The 18,319-nt window shown below is 42.4% G+C and overlaps 1 protein-coding gene across 1 annotated transcript in view; it reads left to right on the top strand.

Moving 5' to 3' along the window:
* EPHX2 (epoxide hydrolase 2) overlaps positions 1-18,319 on the top strand; it is a 422,238-nt gene that overhangs the window by 340,947 nt on the left and 62,972 nt on the right. The window lies entirely within an intron of this gene.

Genomic DNA, 18,319 nt, shown 5'->3' with positions numbered 1-18,319 from the left:
TTCCCTTCTTGGGGACTCTGATAGATTCTGTAGAAATGAAGATTTACCTGACAGAAGACAGGTTAACAAAGCTTCAAAATGTATGCCGTGTCCTTCATTCCATTCAACACCCGTCAGTAGCTCAATGCATGGAGGTGATCGGCTTAATGGTAGCGGCAATGGACATAGTACCTTTTGCTCGCCTACATCTCAGACCTCTGCAATTGTGCATGCTAAGACAGTGGAATGGGGATTACTCAGATTTGTCCCCTACTCTGAATCTGGATCAAGAGACCAGAAATTCTCTTCTATGGTGGCTTTATCGGCCACATCTATCCAGGGGGATGCCATTCAGCAGGCCAGACTGGACAATTGTAACAACAGACGCCAGCCTACTAGGTTGGGGCGCTGTCTGGAATTCTCTGAAGGCTCAGGGTTTATGGAATCAGGAGGAGAGCCTCCTTCCAATAAACATTCTGGAATTGAGAGCAGTTCTCAATGCCCTTCTGGCTTGGCCCCAGTTAACAACTCGGGGGTTCATCAGGTTTCAGTCGGACAACATCACGACTGTAGCTTACATCAACCATCAGGGAGGGACAAGGAGCTCCCTAGCAATGATGGAAGTATCAAAGATAATTCGCTGGGCAGAGTCTCACTCTTGCCACCTGTCAGCAATCCACATCCCGGGAGTGGAGAACTGGGAGGCGGATTTCTTGAGTCGTCAGACTTTTCATCCGGGGGAGTGGGAACTTCATCCGGAGGTCTTTGCCCAAATACTTCGACGTTGGGGCAAACCAGAGATAGATCTCATGGCGTCTCGTCAGAACGCCAAACTTCCTCGCTACGGGTCCAGATCCAGGGATCCGGGAGCGGTTCTGATAGATGCTTTGACAGCACCTTGGACCTTCGGGATGGCTTATGTGTTTCCACCCTTCCCGATGCTTCCTCGATTGATTGCCAGAATCAAACAGGAGAGAGCATCAGTGATTCTAATAGCGCCTGCATGGCCACGCAGGACTTGGTATGCAGATCTAGTGGACATGTCATCCTGTCCACCTTGGTCTCTACCTCTAAAACAGGACCTTCTGATTCAGGGTCCATTCAAACATCAAAATCTAACTTCTCTGAAGCTGACTGCTTGGAAATTGAACGTTTGATTTTATCAAAACGTGGTTTTTCTGAGTCGGTTATTGATACCCTGATACAGGCTAGGAAGCCTGTTACCAGAAGGATTTACCATAAGATATGGCGTAAATACCTATCCTGGTGCGAATCCAAAGGTTACTCTTGGAGTAAGGTTAGGATTCCTAGGATATTGTCCTTTCTACAAGAAGGTTTAGAAAAGGGTTTATCGGCTAGTTCATTAAAGGGACAGATCTCAGCTCTGTCCATTTTGTTGCACAAGCGTCTGTCAGAAATTCCAGACGTCCAGGCTTTTTGTCAAGCTTTAGCTAGGATCAAGCCTGTGTTTAAAACTGTTGCTCCGCCATGGAGTTTAAACCTGGTTCTTAACGTTTTACAAGGAGTTCCGTTTGAACCCCTTCATTCCATTGATATAAAGTTGTTATCTTGGAAAGTTCTATTTTTAACGGCTATTTCTTCGGCTCGGAGAGTCTCTGAGTTATCAGCCCTACATTGTGATTCTCCTTATTTGATTTTTCATTCAGATAAGGTAGTTCTGCGTACAAAACCTGGGTTCTTACCTAAGGTAGTCACTAACAGGAACATCAATCAGGAGATCGTTGTTCCTTCTTTGTGCCCGAATCCTTCTTCAAAGAAGGAACGTCTTCTGCACAATCTGGATGTAGTTCGTGCCCTCAAGTTCTATTTGCAGGCAACTAAGGAATTTCGACAAACGTCTTCCCTGTTTGTCGTGTACTCTGGTCAGAGGAGAGGTCAAAAGGCTTCGGCTACCTCTCTTTCCTTCTGGCTTCGTAGCATAATTCGTTTAGCCTATGAGACTGCTGGACAGCAGCCTCCTGAAAGAATTACAGCTCATTCTACTAGAGCTGTGGCTTCCACTTGGGCCTTTAAGAATGAGGCCTCTGTTGAACAGATTTGCAAGGCTGCAACTTGGTCTTCGCTCCATACTTTTTCAAAATTTTACAAATTTGACACTTTTGCTTCTTCGGAGGCTATTTTTGGGAGAAAGGTTCTTCAGGCAGTGGTTCCTTCTGTATAATGAGCCTGCCTAGCCCTCCCGTCATCCGTGTACTTTTGCTTTGGTATTGGTATCCCAGAAGTAATGATGACCCGTGGACTGATCACACATAACAGAAGAAAACATAATTTATGCTTACCTGATAAATTCCTTTCTTCTGTTGTGTGATCAGTCCACGGCCCGCCCTGTTTTTTAAGGCAGGTAAATATTTTTTAAATTATACTACAGTCACCACTTCACCCTTGGTTTCTCCTTTCTCGTTGGTCCTTGGTCGAATGACTGGGAGTGACGTAGAGGGGAGGAGCTATATGCAGCTCTGCTGGGTGAATCCTCTTGCATTTCCTGTTGGGGAGGAGTTATATCCCAGAAGTAATGATGACTCGTGGACTGATCACACAACAGAAGAAAGGAATTTATCAGGTAAGCATAAATTATGTTTTTTCCTACTGACTTTACTGCGCAGTTACAATCAGCGGTGTCTGCGGCCCTGAGTGCCTTATCTCCCTCTAGCAAACGTAAGAGAAAGGTTAAACATAGTTCTCCTTACTAAGAGTCATCTAAATATTTCTCGGATTTAGCTACTATGTCCCAGCTATCCGAGGATGAGTTAACCTCTTTAGCTTCAGAGGGTGAACTTTGAGTCAGAAACGTAACTTTCTAAACCACCTTCAGTGGAGGAACATTCCTTTAGATTTAAAATTGAGCATGTGCGTTTTTTATTAAAGGAGGCTCTGTCTACGTTAGAGGTTCCAGAGGCTAAACTACCTGAGGAACCTAAAATCCCTAAATTAGAAAGGGTTTATGAAGACAGGAAGGTCCCTCTGACTTTTCCTGTGACAGTTAAAATGGCGAACATTAGTAGTAACGAATGGGAAAGAATAGGAACTTCTTTTTCCCCTTCGTCTACCTTAAAAAATTATTCCCGGTCTCTGACTCTCAATTGGATTTGTGGGACTCCATCCCTAAGGTGAATGGCGCTATTTCTATGCTGGCTAAGCATACTACTATCCCCCTGGAGGATAGTTCTTTTTTTAGAAAGCCTATAGATAAGAAGATGAAAAGTTTTCTGAGGAAGATGTTTCAACATACAGAGTTTTTATTTCAACCGGCGGCAGCTGGAGCCATGGTTGCTGGAGCAGCTACCTACTGGTGCGATACTCTGTCTGAGCTCATTGAGGTGGAAACTCCCCTCGAGGATATTCAGGAGAGAATTAAAGCTCTGAGAAATGCTAACTCCTTCATCTGTGATGCAAATATGCAGATAATTCGCCTAAATGCAAAGGCTTGAGGCTTTGCGGTCCTAGCCCGCCAGGCTCTCTGGTTAAAGTCTTGGTCTGCGGATATGACTTCTAAATCCAGACTCCTTTCTCTTCCTTTCAAGGGGAAGATTTTATTCGGTCCAGGGCTGGACTCCATTATTTCTACGGTTACCGGAGGGAAGGGTGCCTTCCTACCGCAGGATAAGAAGAAAAGGGCTAAGGGACAGCAATCGTCTAATTTTCGTTCCTTTCGTTATGACAAATCACAATGACAGCAATCCTCATCCAAGTCCGAGCAGCGCAAGAGTACTTGGAAGCCAGCTCAGTCCTGGAATAAGTCCAAACAGACTAAGAAGCCCAGCCGAGAACAAATCGTCATGAAACGGCAGACCCCGATCTGAGATCAGGTTGAGTAGGGGTCAGACTGTCTCTTTTTTCAAACACTTGGTTCCAGGATGTACAGGATCCTTGGGTCCTGAAGGTTGTATCTCTGGGATACCGGATAGGATTCAAATCTCATCCGCCCAGGGGCAGACTACTGAGAGAGAACTGAGTTTGGGTGTACCTAAGTACACACAAGCCCAAAAGGGGGCGCTTCCTAACACTAGATATAAAAACAATAATAACTACAGTACAAATACAATATAATGGTAAATATATATATGTGTAAACCATACGCCAACAGAACAAATAAATCCAATTCATCCAAATTGCGGCAGCTCTCTGTCAAAGGACGGTCAAATCCTGATGTATCATGATCTGCAGAAAAAGAACAGAGGCGCCACCATGGCCTAGTACCACCAACACAGTAGGGAAATGGTGCAAAAATATAAAATTATACTCACAAAGGTATAGCACCCAATGGTGCTAATGGGGCAGACTGGAAATTCACAGTGGTCCAGCTCACTGTATACACACAGCAATGATGTCCAATCAAAGATACCTTGGGGAAGCCCTCGTATAACCTGTGTAGACACAAAAAGAAAACCACCTTAGCCCAGTAACGTTGAAACAAGGGCAAGAGGAAATAGATTGATTGCACTTACAGGAAGGGAAGCACCTCCAGGTGCAGTAACAGCATACTGGGACTTCGCAGCCGCCCAGCTGACTGAGAACACCAGCAAGCAGCAGGCAGCAACAAACTTGTTCCAAAAAAAGGCCCAAAACCAGTGGTGTATTAGTGTAATACACCACAAAGAATGATAAATAGTGAAACAGCAAGTGTATAGTACAAAAAAAATTCTTTATTAAAAAGCGACACGTTTCTCAGCCTTCAAATGGCTGTTTCCTCAGGCTATGTTACAAACATTAAAAATACACTTGCTATATAAAGGGTAACCAACGTTCTCTGATAGGTCTAATCATTAATTGATCTCACCTGTGTGTGTTCACAAGTAATTGGTAGTCATGGATACAAGGGTAAACAATGACCTCACAGATGAAATACAAATTAACGAAAAACATTTGCTTTACAGAATGGTCAATTGGCAGAACAACCAAAATAAACAATACCTAGGCATATGTACATAGCATCAAACAATGCAACCAAAAAAATAAAACATATATATATATATATATATATATATATATATATATACAGTATATATACAAATTAAAAATATAAACATTGTAATATATAAAACCTACATCTCATCGCCCCTTCCCCTCCCTACACATAATAAATTGTTAACACATTGGTACAGGTATATATAAAATCTTAGGGCAAACTTAATGCTTTCAACACAGTAAAGCCATAAACCCATTGGTAATCCAGGGTACACCAAATTAGTGTGTGTATAGAAATCTCGGATGATGTGGCAAATATAACAAAAAATGACTTATTGCTCACAATTTGATAAATGCAAACATCAGTTAAACTTGACTAAATTATCACATCAAATAAAGGTTGTACCTGCCTTTATAATTATAGTAGATTGCTCGATTTCGACAGGGGTAACATTTGTTATAAATAAAGCCACAAGCTTTATGGTGGTACTAGGCCATGGTGGCGCTCTGATCTTTTTCTGCAGGGGCAGAATACTACTCTTCAGACTGTCTACAAGTCCAGAAAAGAGGACTGCCTTTTTAGGTTGCGTACGGGATCTCTCCTCTGTAGGAGTAATTGTCCCGGTACCTACAGCAGAAAGAGGTTTGGGGTTTTATTCAAACCAGTTCGTGGTTCCAAAAAAAGAGGGAACTTTCCTCCAATTCTGGAATTAAAGTACCTAAACAAGTTTCTGAGTGTTCCGTTTTTCAAGATGGAGACAATATGGTCAATCCTTCCTCTGGTTCAGGAAGCACAGTTTATGACCACCATAGACCTGAAGGATGCATACCTTCACGTTCCGATACACAGGGAACATTTTCAGTTCCTTAGGTTTGCCTTTCTGGACCAGCACTTTCAGTTCACAGCTTTTCCGTTTGGCCTAGCTACTGCTCCAAGGATATTTACAAAGGTTCTGAGGGCTCTTCTAACAGTTGCCAGAACACGAGGTATTGCAGTAGCACCTTACCTGAACAATATCTTGGTACAGGCACTATCTTTTCGTCTACTCGGAGTCCCTTCTCAGTCTTCTTCAATCACATGAAACATAAACTTGGAAAAGTTTTCTCTTACTCCAAGTACCAGGGTAAATTTCCTGGGGACAATTATAGACTCCATATCCATGAGAATATTTCTCACAGATCAGAGATTTTGCATGTTAACTACTGCATGTCTTGCCCTCCAGGCCTCCTTGAGACTCTCAGTGGCTCAGTGTATGGAGGTGATTGGACTTATAGAGTCCTGTATGGACATCATTCCTTTTGCCAGATTCGATCTCAGACCCTTACAGCTATGCATGCTTAGAAAATGGAAAGGTGAACCTTCAGATCTGTCTCAACAGATTGTGCGGGACAACCTGTCGAGAGACTCGCTCTCCTGGTGGCTCTGTCCAGATCATCTGTCCCAAGGCACGTGCTTCTTGAGATCTTCCTGGGAGATCGTGACTACGGATGCAAACCTTTCTGGCTGGGGAGCTGTTTGGGGTGCAAAGAAGGCACAAGGGCTTTGGACTCAAGGGGAGTCCTCCCTTCCTATCAATATATTGAAATTCCGGGCAATCTTCAGTGCTTTGAAGGCTTGGCCCCTTCTGGGTTCGTCCCAGTTTATCAGACAATATAACCTCGGTTGCCTACATCAACCATCAAGGGGAACGAGAAGTTCCTTGGCGATGAGAGAAGTATCTCAGATACTAGAGTGGGCGGAGATTCACAGCTGTACGCTATCAGCGATCCACATTCCGGGTGTGGACAACTGGGAAGTGGACTTCCCCAGCAAACAATCTTTTTACTCAGGGGAATAGTCTCTCCACCCCGAGGTGTTTGCAGAGATATGCAGCAAGTGGGAGACGCCGGAGATAGATCTCATGGCATCCTGCCTCAATACCAAGCTACCCAGGTACAGGTCGAGGTCGAGGGATCCTCAGGCAGAACTGATAGATGCCCTAGCAGTGCCATGGGGGTTCAGACTCATATCTTTTTCCTCCATTACCGCTTCTCCCTCATGTGGTGGCCTGCATCATGCAGGAGCGAGCACCAGTGATTCTGATTGCTCCATCGGGCCGTGAAGGACGTGGTTTGCCGATCTGGTGGGGATGTCCTCATCTCCTCAATGGAGTTTACCTTGTTGCAGAGATCTGCTGATACATGGTCCCTTCGTAAATCTAGGTTCTCTGAGGCTGACTGCGTGGAGATTGGTCGTTTAGTCTTTGCCAGGAGAGGGTTTTCTGAGAGTGTTATTGACACTCTGATTCAAGCTCGTTAGCCAGTTACTCATCGTATCTATCATAAAGTGTGGAGGACTTACTTTTACTGGTTTGAAGTGCGTGGCTATTCCTGGCATAAGATTAAGGTCACCAGAATTTTGTCTTTTCTCCAGAATGGACTGTAGAAGGGTCTATCTGCTAGTTCCCTGAAGGGACAGATATCAGCCCTGTCGGTGTTACTGTACAGAAGATTGGCCGAGTTTCCGGATGTGCAATCCTTCGTTAAGGCTCTGACTTTGATCAGACCTGTGTTTAGATCTGGGGCTCAGCCTTGGAGCCTCAATCTTGTTCTTTGTGTTTTGCAGCAGGCTCTGTTTGAGCCTATGCATACTGTTGACATTAAATAGTTATTTTGGAAGGTTCTTTTTTGTTGGCTGTTGCCTCTGCACGCAGAATTTTGGAGATTTCTGCTTTGCAATGTGACCCCCCCTTATCTTGTTTTCCATACTAATAAGGCGGTTTTACATACTAAATTAGGGTTTCTCCCTAAGGTGGTGTCTGATCGTAACATTGTCCTAATCCTTCTTCAGTGAAGGAACTTTTGCTTCATAATCTAGATGTGGTTCGTGCCTTGAAGTTTTAGCTTCAGGCTACAAAGGAGCTGAGACTATCTTCCTCTTTGTGTGTCATCTATTCAGGAAAGCTTACGAGACAGCGGGACAAAAGCCTTCTGAGAGGATAACAACTTATTCTACTAGAGCAGTGGCTTCTTCCTGGGCTTTTAAGAACGAAGCCTCTATGGATCAGATTTGTAAGGCGGCTACCTGGTCCTCCTTACACACTTTTTCTAAATTTTACAAGTTTGATGTGTTTGCTTCAGCTTTCGGGAGAAAAGTTTTGCAGGCTGTGGTGCCCTCAGACTAGGGTCCGCCTCTCTTTTGTTCCCTCCCGTTATTCCTCCAGTGTCCTCTGGAGCTTGGGTATAGTTTTCCCAACAGTAAGGAATGAAGTTGTAGACTCTCCCTGCCTTATGGAAGAAAAACATAATTTATGCTTACCAGATAAATTCCTTTCCTTCCTGGCAGGGAGAGTACACGACCACGCTCGTTATTTATTTTTGTTGGACAGCTCCCTTTTTATATTATTTCTTCTGGCACCTTTATACCTTGATGTTTCTCCTACTTTTCCTTGTTCCCTCTGCAGAATGACTGGGGGATAGGGGAAGTGGGAGGGATATTTAAGCCTTTGGCAGGGGTGTCTTTGCCTCCTCCTGGAGGCAAGGCATTATATTTCTTAACAGTAAGGAATCAAGTCGTGGACTCTCCCTGCCAGGAAGGAAAGGAATTTATCTGGTATACAGCTAACAAAACTTTAATGATACGTTATTTATTTTTTAAAATAGTCAGGATTTTAGTTTTTGTGTATTCGACATTAAAGGTTTTAATATGTTTATGCTGGATAATGACATAATTTATAGAATATTAAATATTTATAATGGCCGTGCGAAATACCTGTATTTAGGTTGGAAGACTAGGTTTGGTGTAGAATATTCCTGTGCAAAACAAATTTACACATAAAGGGAAGGGATATTATGAATATTGTCTTCCCTCTATTGGACCAGGGTTCTTCAAACCACGGGTCCGGACCCATTACTGGGTCACAACACCATACTTACTGGGTCTGAACTTGTGTATGGGTTGTAGGAGTGTGTGTGGTGTGTGTGTGTTATATGAGAGTGTGTGTGGTGTGTGTGTGTTGTATGAGAGTGTATGTGGTGTGTGTGTGTTGTATGAGAGTGTATGGGGTGTATGTGTATTATATGAGAATGTGTGTGTGTTGTATGAGAGTGTGTGTGTATGTGTGTGTTGTATGAGAGTGTATGGGGGGGTGTAATATATGAGAATGTGTGTGGTGTGTGTGTGTTGTATGAGAGTTTGTGTGTTGTATGAGAGTGTGTGTGTGACGTGTGTGTGTTATATGAGAGTGTGTGTGTGTTGTATGAGAGTGTGTGTGGCGTGTGTGTGTTGTATGAGAGTGTGTGTGGCGTGTGTGTTGTATGAGAGTGTTAGTGGTGTGTGTGTTATATGAGAGTGTGTGTGGCGTGTGTGTTATATGAGAGTGTGTGTGGTGTGTGTGTGCTGTATGAGAGTGTGTGTGCTGTATGAGAGTATGTGGTGTATGTGTGTTGTATAAGAGTTTGTGGTGTGTGTTATATGAGAGTGTGTGTGGTGTATGTGCGTGTTATATGAGAGTGTGTGTGTGTGTGCGTGGTGTGTGTGTTGGATGAGTATGTGTGGTGTATGTGCGTTTTATATGAGAGAGTGTGTGTGGTGTGTGTGTGTTGGATGACTGTGTGTGGTGTATGTGTGTGTTATATGAGAGTGTGTGTGTGTGTTTTATATGAGAGTGTGTGTTGGATGAGTGTGTGTGGTGTATGTGCGTGTTATATGAGAGTAAGTGTGTGTGTGTGTTATATATGAGAGTATGTGTGTGTGTGCTGTATGTGCGTGTTATATGAGAGTAAGTGTGTGTGTGTTTTATATGAGAGTTTGTGTGTGGGTGTGTTGGATGAGTGTGGGTGTGCTGTATGTGCATGTTATATGAGAGTAAGTGTGTGTTTGTGTTGTATATGAGAGTTTGTGTGTGAGTATGTTGGATGAGTAAGTGTGTGTGTTGTATATGAGAGTGTGTGTGGTGTGTGTGTTGGATGAGTGTGTGTGCAATATGTGCATGTTATATGAGAGTAAGTGTGTGTGTGTTGGATGAGTGTGTGTGCTGTATGTGAGTGTTATATGAGAGTAAGTATGTGTGACTTGTATATGAGAGTAAGTTTGTGTGTTGTATATGAGAGTTTGTGTGTGGGTGTGTTGGATGAGTGTGTGTGCTGTATGTGAGTGTTATATGAGAGTAAGTGTGTGTGTGTGTTGGATGAGTGTGTGTGCTGTATGTGAGTGTTATATGAGAGTAAGTATGTGTGACTTGTATATGAGAGTAAGTTTGTGTGTTGTATATGAGAGTTTGTGTGTGGGTGTGTTGGATGAGTGTGTGTGCTGTATGTGAGTGTTATATGAGAGTAAGTGTGTGTGTGTTGGATGAGTGTGTGTGCTGTATGTGAGTGTTATATGAGAGTAAGTATGTGTGACTTGTATATGAGAGTAAGTTTGTGTGTTGTATATGAGAGTTTGTGTGTGGGTGTGTTGGATGAGTGTGTGTGCTGTATGTGAGTGTTATATGAGAGTAAGTATGTTTGAGTTGTATATGAGAGTAAGTGTGTGTGTGTGTTGTATATGAGAGTTTGTGTGTGGGTGTGTTGGATGAGTGTGTGGGTGCTGTATGTGGGTGTTATATGAGAGTAAGTGTGTGTGTGTTGGATGAGTGTGTGTGCTGTATGTGAGTGTTAAATGAGAGTAAGTATGTGTGACTTGTATATGAGAGTAAGTTTGTGTGTTGTATATGAGAGTTTGTGTGTGGGTGTGTTGGATGAGTATGTGTGCTGTATGTGAGTGTTATATGAGAGTAAGTATGTTTGAGTTGTATATGAGAGTAAGTGTGTGTGTGTGTGTTGTATATGAGAGTTTGTGTGTGGGTGTGTTGGATGAGTGTGTGGGTGCTGTATGTGGGTGTTATATGAGAGTAAGTGTGTGTGTGTTGGATGAGTGTGTGTGCTGTATGTGAGTGTTATATGAGAGTAAGTATGTGTGACTTGTATATGAGAGTTTGTGTGTTGTATATGAGAGTTTGTGTGTGGGTGTGTTGGATGAGTGTGTGTGCTGTATGTGAGTGTTATATGAGAGTAAGTATGTTTGAGTTGTATATGAGAGTAAGTGTGTGTGTGTGTTGTATATGAGAGTTTGTGTGTGGGTGTGTTGGATGAGTGTGTGTGCTGTATGTGAGTGTTATATGAGAGTAAGTATGTTTGAGTTGTATATGAGAGTAAGTGTGTGTGTGTGTGTGTTGTATATGAGAGTTTGTGTGTGGGTGTGTTGTATATGAGAGTTTGTGTGTGGGTGTGTTGGATGAGTGTGTGGGTGCTGTATGTGGCTGTTATATGAGAGTAAGTGTGTATGTGTTGTATATGAGAGTTTGTGTGTGGGTGTGTTGGATGAGTGTGTGTGTGCTGTATGTGGGTGTTATATGAGAGTAAGTGTGTGTGTTGTATATGAGAGTTTGTGTGTGGGTGTGTTGTATATGAGAGTTTGTGTGTGGGTGTGTTGGATGAGTGTGTGGGTGCTGTATGTGGGTGTTATATGAGAGTAAGTGTGTGTGTGTTGTATATGAGAGTTTGTGTGTGGGTGTGTTGGATGAGTGTGTGTGTGCTGTATGTGGGTGTTATATGAGAGTAAGTGTGGGTGTGTTGTATATGAGAGTTTGTGTGTGGGTGTGTTGGATGAGTGTGTGTGTGCTGTATGTGGATGTTATATGAGAGTAAGTGTGTGTGTATTGTATATGAGAGTCTGTGTGTGGGTGTGTTGTATATGAGAGTCTGTGTGGGTGTGTTGTATATGAGAGTTTGTGTGTGGGTGTGTTGGATGAGTGTGTGGGTGCTGTATGTGGGTGTTATATGAGAGTAAGTGTGTGTGTGTTGTATATGAGAGTTTGTGTGTGGGTGTGTTGGATGAGTGTGTGTGTGTGCTGTATGTGGGTGTTATATGAGAGTAAGTGTGTGTGTGTGTTGTATATGAGAGTTTGTGTGTGGGTGTGTTGTATATGAGAGTTTGTGTGTGGGTGTGTTGGATGAGTGTGTGGGTGCTGTATGTGGGTGTTATATGAGAGTGTGTGTGTGTTGTATATGAGAGTTTGTGTGTGGGTGTGTTGGATGAGTGTGTGTGTGCTGTATGTGGGTGTTATATGAGAGTAAGTGTGGGTGTGTTGTATATGAGAGTTTGTGTGTGGGTGTGTTGGATGAGTGTGTGTGTGCTGTATGTGGGTGTTATATGAGAGTAAGTGTGTGTGTATTGTATATGAGAGTCTGTGTGTGGGTGTGTTGTATATGAGAGTCTGTGTGTGGGTGTGTTGTATATGAGAGTTTGTGTGTGGGTGGGTTGGATGAGTGTGTGGGTGCTGTATGTGGGTGTTATATGAGAGTAAGTGTGTGTGTGTTGTATATGAGAGTTTGTGTGTGGGTGTGTTGGATGAGTGTGTGTGTGTGCTGTATGTGGGTGTTATATGAGAGTAAGTGTGGGTGTGTTGTATATGAGAGTTTGTGTGTGGGTGTGTTGTATATGAGAGTTTGTGTGTGGGTGTGTTGGATGAGTGTGTGTGTGCTGTATGTGGGTGTTATATGAGAGTAAGTGTGTGTGTGTTGTATATGAGAGTTTGTGTGTGAGTATGTTGGATGAGTAAGTGTGTGTGTTGTATATGAGAGTGTGTGTGGTGTGTGTGTTTTATATGAGAGTTTGTGTGTGAGTATGTTGGATGAGTAAGTGTGTGTGTTGTATATGAGAGTGTTGTGTGGTGTGGTGTGTGTGTTTTATATGAGAGTTTGTGTGTGAGTATGTTGGATGAGTAAGTGTGTGTGTTGTATATGAGAGTGTGTGTGGTGTGTGTGTTGGATGAGTGTGTGTGCAATATGTGCGTGTTATATGAGAGTAAGTGTGTGTGTTGGATGAGTGTGTGTGCTGTATGTGAGTGTTATATGAGAGTAAGTATGTGTGACTTGTATATGAGAGTAAGTTTGTGTGTTGTATATGAGAGTAAGTGTGTGTGTGTGTTGTATATGAGAGTTTGTGTGTGGGTGTGTTGGATGAGTGTGTGTGTTGTATGTGGGTGTTATATGAGAGTAAGTATGTGTGACTTGTATATGAGAGTTTGTGTGTGGGTGTGTTGTATATGAGAGTTTGTGTGTGTGTGTGTTGGATGAGTGTGTGGGTGCTGTATGTGGGTGTTATATGAGAGTAAGTGTGGGTGTGTTGTATATGAGAGTTTGTGTGTGGGTGTGTTGGATGAGTGTGTGTGTTGTATGTGGGTGTTATATGAGAGTAAGTGTGGGTGTGTTGTATATGAGAGTGTGTGTGTGTGTTGTATATGAGAGTTTGTGTGTGGGTGTGTTGTATATGAGAGTTTGTGTGTGGGTGTGTTGGATGAGTGTGTGGGTGCTGTATGTGGGTGTTATATGAGAGTAAGTGTGTGTGTGTTGTATATGAGAGTTTGTGTGTGGGTGTGTTGGATGAGTGTGTGTGTGCTGTATGTGGGTGTTATATGAGAGTAAGTGTGGGTGTGTTGTATATGAGAGTTTGTGTGTGGGTGTGTTGGATGAGTGTGTGTGTGCTGTATGTGGGTGTTATATGAGAGTAAGTGTGTGTGTATTGTATATGAGAGTCTGTGTGTGGGTGTGTTGTATATGAGAGTCTGTGTGTGGGTGTGTTGTATATGAGAGTTTGTGTGTGGGTGTGTTGGATGAGTGTGTGGGTGCTGTATGTGGGTGTTATATGAGAGTAAGTGTGTGTGTGTTGTATATGAGAGTTTGTGTGTGGGTGTGTTGGATGAGTGTGTGTGTGCTGTATGTGGGTGTTATATGAGAGTAAGTGTGGGTGTGTTGTATATGAGAGTTTGTGTGTGGGTGTGTTGTATATGAGAGTTTGTGTGTGGGTGTGTTGGATGAGTGTGTGTGTGCTGTATGTGGGTGTTATATGAGAGTAAGTGTGTGTGTGTTTTATATGAGAGTTTGTGTGTGAGTATGTTGGATGAGTAAGTGTGTGTGTTGTATATGAGAGTGTGTGTGGTGTGTGTGTTTTATATGAGAGTTTGTGTGTGAGTATGTTGAATGAGTAAGTGTGTGTGTTGTATATGAGAGTGTTGTGTGGTGTGTGTGTTTTATATGAGAGATTGTGTGTGAGTATGTTGGATGAGTAAGTGTGTGTGTTGTATATGAGAGTGTGTGTGGTGTGTGTGTTGGATGAGTGTGTGTGCAATATGTGCGTGTTATATGAGAGTAAGTGTGTGTGTTGGATGAGTGTGTGTGCTGTATGTGAGTGTTATATGAGAGTAAGTATGTGTGACTTGTATATGAGAGTAAGTTTGTGTGTTGTATATGAGAGTAAGTGTGTGTGTGTGTTGTATATGAGAGTTTGTGTGTGGGTGTGTTAGATGAGTGTGTGTGTTGTATGTGGGTGTTATATGAGAGTAAGTATGTGTGACTTGTATATGAGAGTAAGTTTGTGTGTTGTATATGATAGTTTGTGTGTGGGTGTGTTGTATATGAGAGTTTGTGTGTGGGTGTGTTGGATGAGTGTGTGGGTGCTGTATGTGGGTGTTATATGAGAGTAAGTGTGGGTGTGTTGTATATGAGAGTTTGTGTGTGGGTGTGTTGGATGAGTATGTGTGTTGTATGTGGGTGTTATATGAGAGTAAGTGTGGGTGTGTTGTATATGAGAGTTTGTGTGTGGGTGTGTTGGATGAGTGTGTGTGTGTGTGCTGTATGTGGGTGTTATGAGAGTAAGTGTGTGTGTGTTGTATATGAGAGTTTGTGTGTGGGTGTGTTGGATGAGTGTGTGTGTGCTGTATGTGAGTGTTATATGAGAGTAAGTGTGTGTTATATATGAGAGTCTGTGTGTGGGTGTGTTGGATGAGTGTGTGGGTGCTGTATGTGAGTGTTATATATGAGAGTCTGTGTGTGGGTGTGTTATATATGAGAGTCTGTGTGTGTGTTGTATATGAGAGTCTGTCTGTGTGTGTGTGTGTTGTATATGAGAGTCTGTGTGTGGGTGTGTTGTATATGAGAGTCTGTGTGTGGGTGTGTTATATATGAGAGTCTGTGTGTGTGTGTTGTATATGAGAGTCTGTGTGTGTGTATGTGTTGTATATGAGAGTCTGTGTGTGTGTGTGTTGTATATGAGAGTCTGTGTGTGGGTGTGTTATATATGAGAGTCTGTGTGTGGGTGTGTTATATATGAGAGTCTGTGTGTGGGTGTGTTGTATATGAGAGTCTGTGTGTGTGTTGTATATGAGAGTCTGTGTGTGTGTGTGTGTTGTATATGAGAGTCTGTGTGTGGGTGTGTTATATATGAGAGTCTGTGTGTGGGTGTGTTATATATGAGAGTCTGTGTGTGTGTGTTGTATATGAGAGTCTGTGTGTGTGTGTGTTGTATATGAGAGTCTGTGTGTGGGTGTGCTATATATGAGAGTCTGTGTGTGGGTGTGTTATATATGAGAGTCTGTGTGTGGGTGTGTTGTATATGAGAGTCTGTGTGTGGGTGTGTTATATATGAGAGTCTGTGTGTGGGTGTGTTGTATATGAGAGTCTGTGTGTGTGTGTGTTGTATATGAGAGTCTGTGTGTGTGTGTGTTGTGTATGAGAGTCTGTGTGTGGGTGTGTTATATATGAGAGTCTGTGTGTGGGTGTGTTGTATATGAGAGTCTGTGTGTGTGGTGTGTTATATATGAGAGTCTGTGTGTGGGTGTGTTATATATGAGAGTCTGTGTGTGTGTGTGTCTGTGTGTGTGTGTGTTGTAATATGAGAGTCTGTGTCTGTGGGTGTGTTATATTTGAGTGTGTGTGTGGGTGTGTTATATATGAGAGTCTGTGTGTGGGTGTGTTGTATATGAGAGTCTGTGTGTGGGTGTGTTATATATGAGAGTCTGTGTGTGGGTGTGTTGTATATGAGAGTCTGTGTGTGTGTTGTATATGAGAGTCTGTGTGTGTGTGTGTTGTGTATGAGAGTAAGTGTGGGTGTGTTGTATATGAGAGTCTTGTGTGTGGGTGTGTTGGTTGAGTGTGTGGGTGCTGTATGTGGGTGTTATATGAGAGTAAGTGTGGGTGTGTTGTATATGAGAGTTTGTGTGTGGGTGTGTTGGATGAGTGTGTGTGTGTGCTGTATGTGGGTGTTATATGAGAGTAAGTGTGTGTGTGTTGTATATGAGAGTTTGTGTGTGGGTGTGTTGGATGAGTGTGTGTGTGCTGTATGTGGGTGTTATATGAGAGTAAGTGTGGGTGTGTTGGATGAGTGTGTGGGTGCTGTATGTGGGTGTTATATATGAGAGTCTGTGTGTGGGTGTGTTATATATGAGAGTCTGTGTGTGTGTTGTATATGAGAGTCTGTGTGTGTGTGTGTGTTGTATATGAGAGTCTGTGTGTGGGTGTGTTATATATGAGAGTCTGTGTGTGTGTTGTATATGAGAGTCTGTGTGTGTGTGTGTGTGTGTGTGTGTGTGTGTTGTATATGAGAGTCTGTGTGTGTGTGTGTTTTATAAGAGAGTCTGTGTGTGTGTGTGTTGTATATGAGAGTCTGTGTGTGGGTGTGTTATATATGAGAGTCTGTGTGTGGGTGTGTTGTATATGAGAGTCTGTGTGTGTGTGTGTTGTGTATGAGAGTCTGTGTGTGTGTGTGTTGTGTATGAGAGTCTGTGTGTGGGTGTGTTATATATGAGAGTCTGTGTGTGGGTGTGTTGTATATGAGAGTCTGTGTGTGTGGGTGTGTTATATATGAGAGTCTGTGTGTGGGTGTGTTATATATGAGAGTCTGTGTGGGTGTGTTATATATGAGAGTCTGTGTGTGGGTGTGTTATATATGAGAGTCTGTGTGTGGGGGTGTTATACATGAGAGTCTGTGTGTGTGTGTTGTATATGAGAGTCTGTGTGTGGGTGTGTTGTATATGAGAGTCTGTGTGTGTGTGTTATATATGAGAGTGTGTGTGTGTGTTGTATATGAGAGTCTGTGTGTGTGTGTTATATATGAGAGTCTGTGTGTGGGTGTGTTATATATGAGAGTCTGTGTGTAGGTGTGTTGTATATGAGAGTCTGTGTGTGGGTGTGTTATATATGAGAGTCTGTGTGTGGGTGTGTTATATATGAGAGTCTGTGTGTGGGTGTGTTATATATGAGAGTCTGTGTGTGTGTTGTATATGAGAGTCTGTGTGTGTGTGTGTTGTATATGAGAGTCTGTGTGTGTGTGTGTGTGTGTTGTATATGAGAGTCTGTGTGTGGGTGTGTGTTGTATATGAGAGTCTGTGTGTGGGTGTGTGTTGTATATGAGAGTCTGTGTGTGTGGGTGTGTTGTATATGAGAGTCTGTGTGTGGGTGTGTGTTGTATATGAGAGTCTGTGTGTGTGTGTGTTGTATATGAGAGTCTGTGTGTGTGTGTGTGTTATATATGAGAGTCTTGTGTGGGTGTGTTGTATGAGAGTCTGTGTGTGTGTGTTATATATGAGAGTCTGTGTGTGTGTGTGTGTTATATATGAGAGTCTGTGTGTGTTATATATGAGAGTCTGTGTGTGTGTGTGTTATATATGAGAGTCTGTGTGTGTGTGTGTTATATATGAGAGTCTGTGTGTGTGTGTGTTATATATGAGAGTCTTGTGTGGGTGTGTTGTATGAGAGTCTGTGTGTGTGTGTTATATATGAGAGTCTGTGTGTGTGTGTGTGTGTGTGTGTTATATATGAGAGTCTGTGTGTGTTATATATGAGAGTCTGTGTGTGTGTGTGTTATATATGAGAGTCTGTGTGTGTGTGTGTGTGTTATATATGAGAGTCTGTGTGTGTGTGTGTGTTATATATGAGAGTCTGTGTGTGTGTGTTATATATGAGAGTCTGTGTGTGTGTGTTATATCCTATTTCAATCGGTGCACAGAAACTTTTAGATAAATTGCTAAATATAAAATTAATATTTACAGGTTGAGGTTTGTGGGAACTGTGTAAAATATTATGTTGAAAAGATTAAAGGGACATGAAGCCCAAATATGTCTCTCATGATTCAGATAGAAAATACAATGTTAAAAAACTTTCCAATTTACTTTTATTATCTAATGTTCTTCGTTTTCTTGTTATCCTTTGTTGAAAAGCAGTAAGGTAAGCGCAGAAGTGTGCATGTGTCTGCATCACTATAAGGCAGCAGTTTTGCATTAACAAGAGCATAGCAGCACTTCTTCCTGTCGTGTAGTGCTCCAGACATGTGCACTCTAACTATCTAGATATCTCTTCAACAAAGAGTAACAAGAGAATTAAGCAAGTTTGATAGTAGAAGTATATTGGAAACTTTCTAAAAATTGTTTTCTACATCTGAATTACAAAGAAAAATGTTGGGTTTCATGTCCCTTTAAAACACATTCATTGATGTTCCATATGGGATTTTGCTACTACTCTAGAAGCCCTAGAAAGTAATTTGACTTTTTTTCTATTCTTACACTGGTTCCTGATGTGACATCGCTCTGTAAAAAGCATTATGAGCATCTCACCGGGC

This window comes from Bombina bombina, chromosome 4, assembly GCF_027579735.1.
Source record: "Bombina bombina isolate aBomBom1 chromosome 4, aBomBom1.pri, whole genome shotgun sequence".
NCBI classification, from domain to species: domain Eukaryota; kingdom Metazoa; phylum Chordata; class Amphibia; order Anura; family Bombinatoridae; genus Bombina; species Bombina bombina.
The sequence above is the reverse complement of the archived record's forward strand: the minus strand, read 5'-3'. Positions and strand labels throughout refer to the sequence as shown.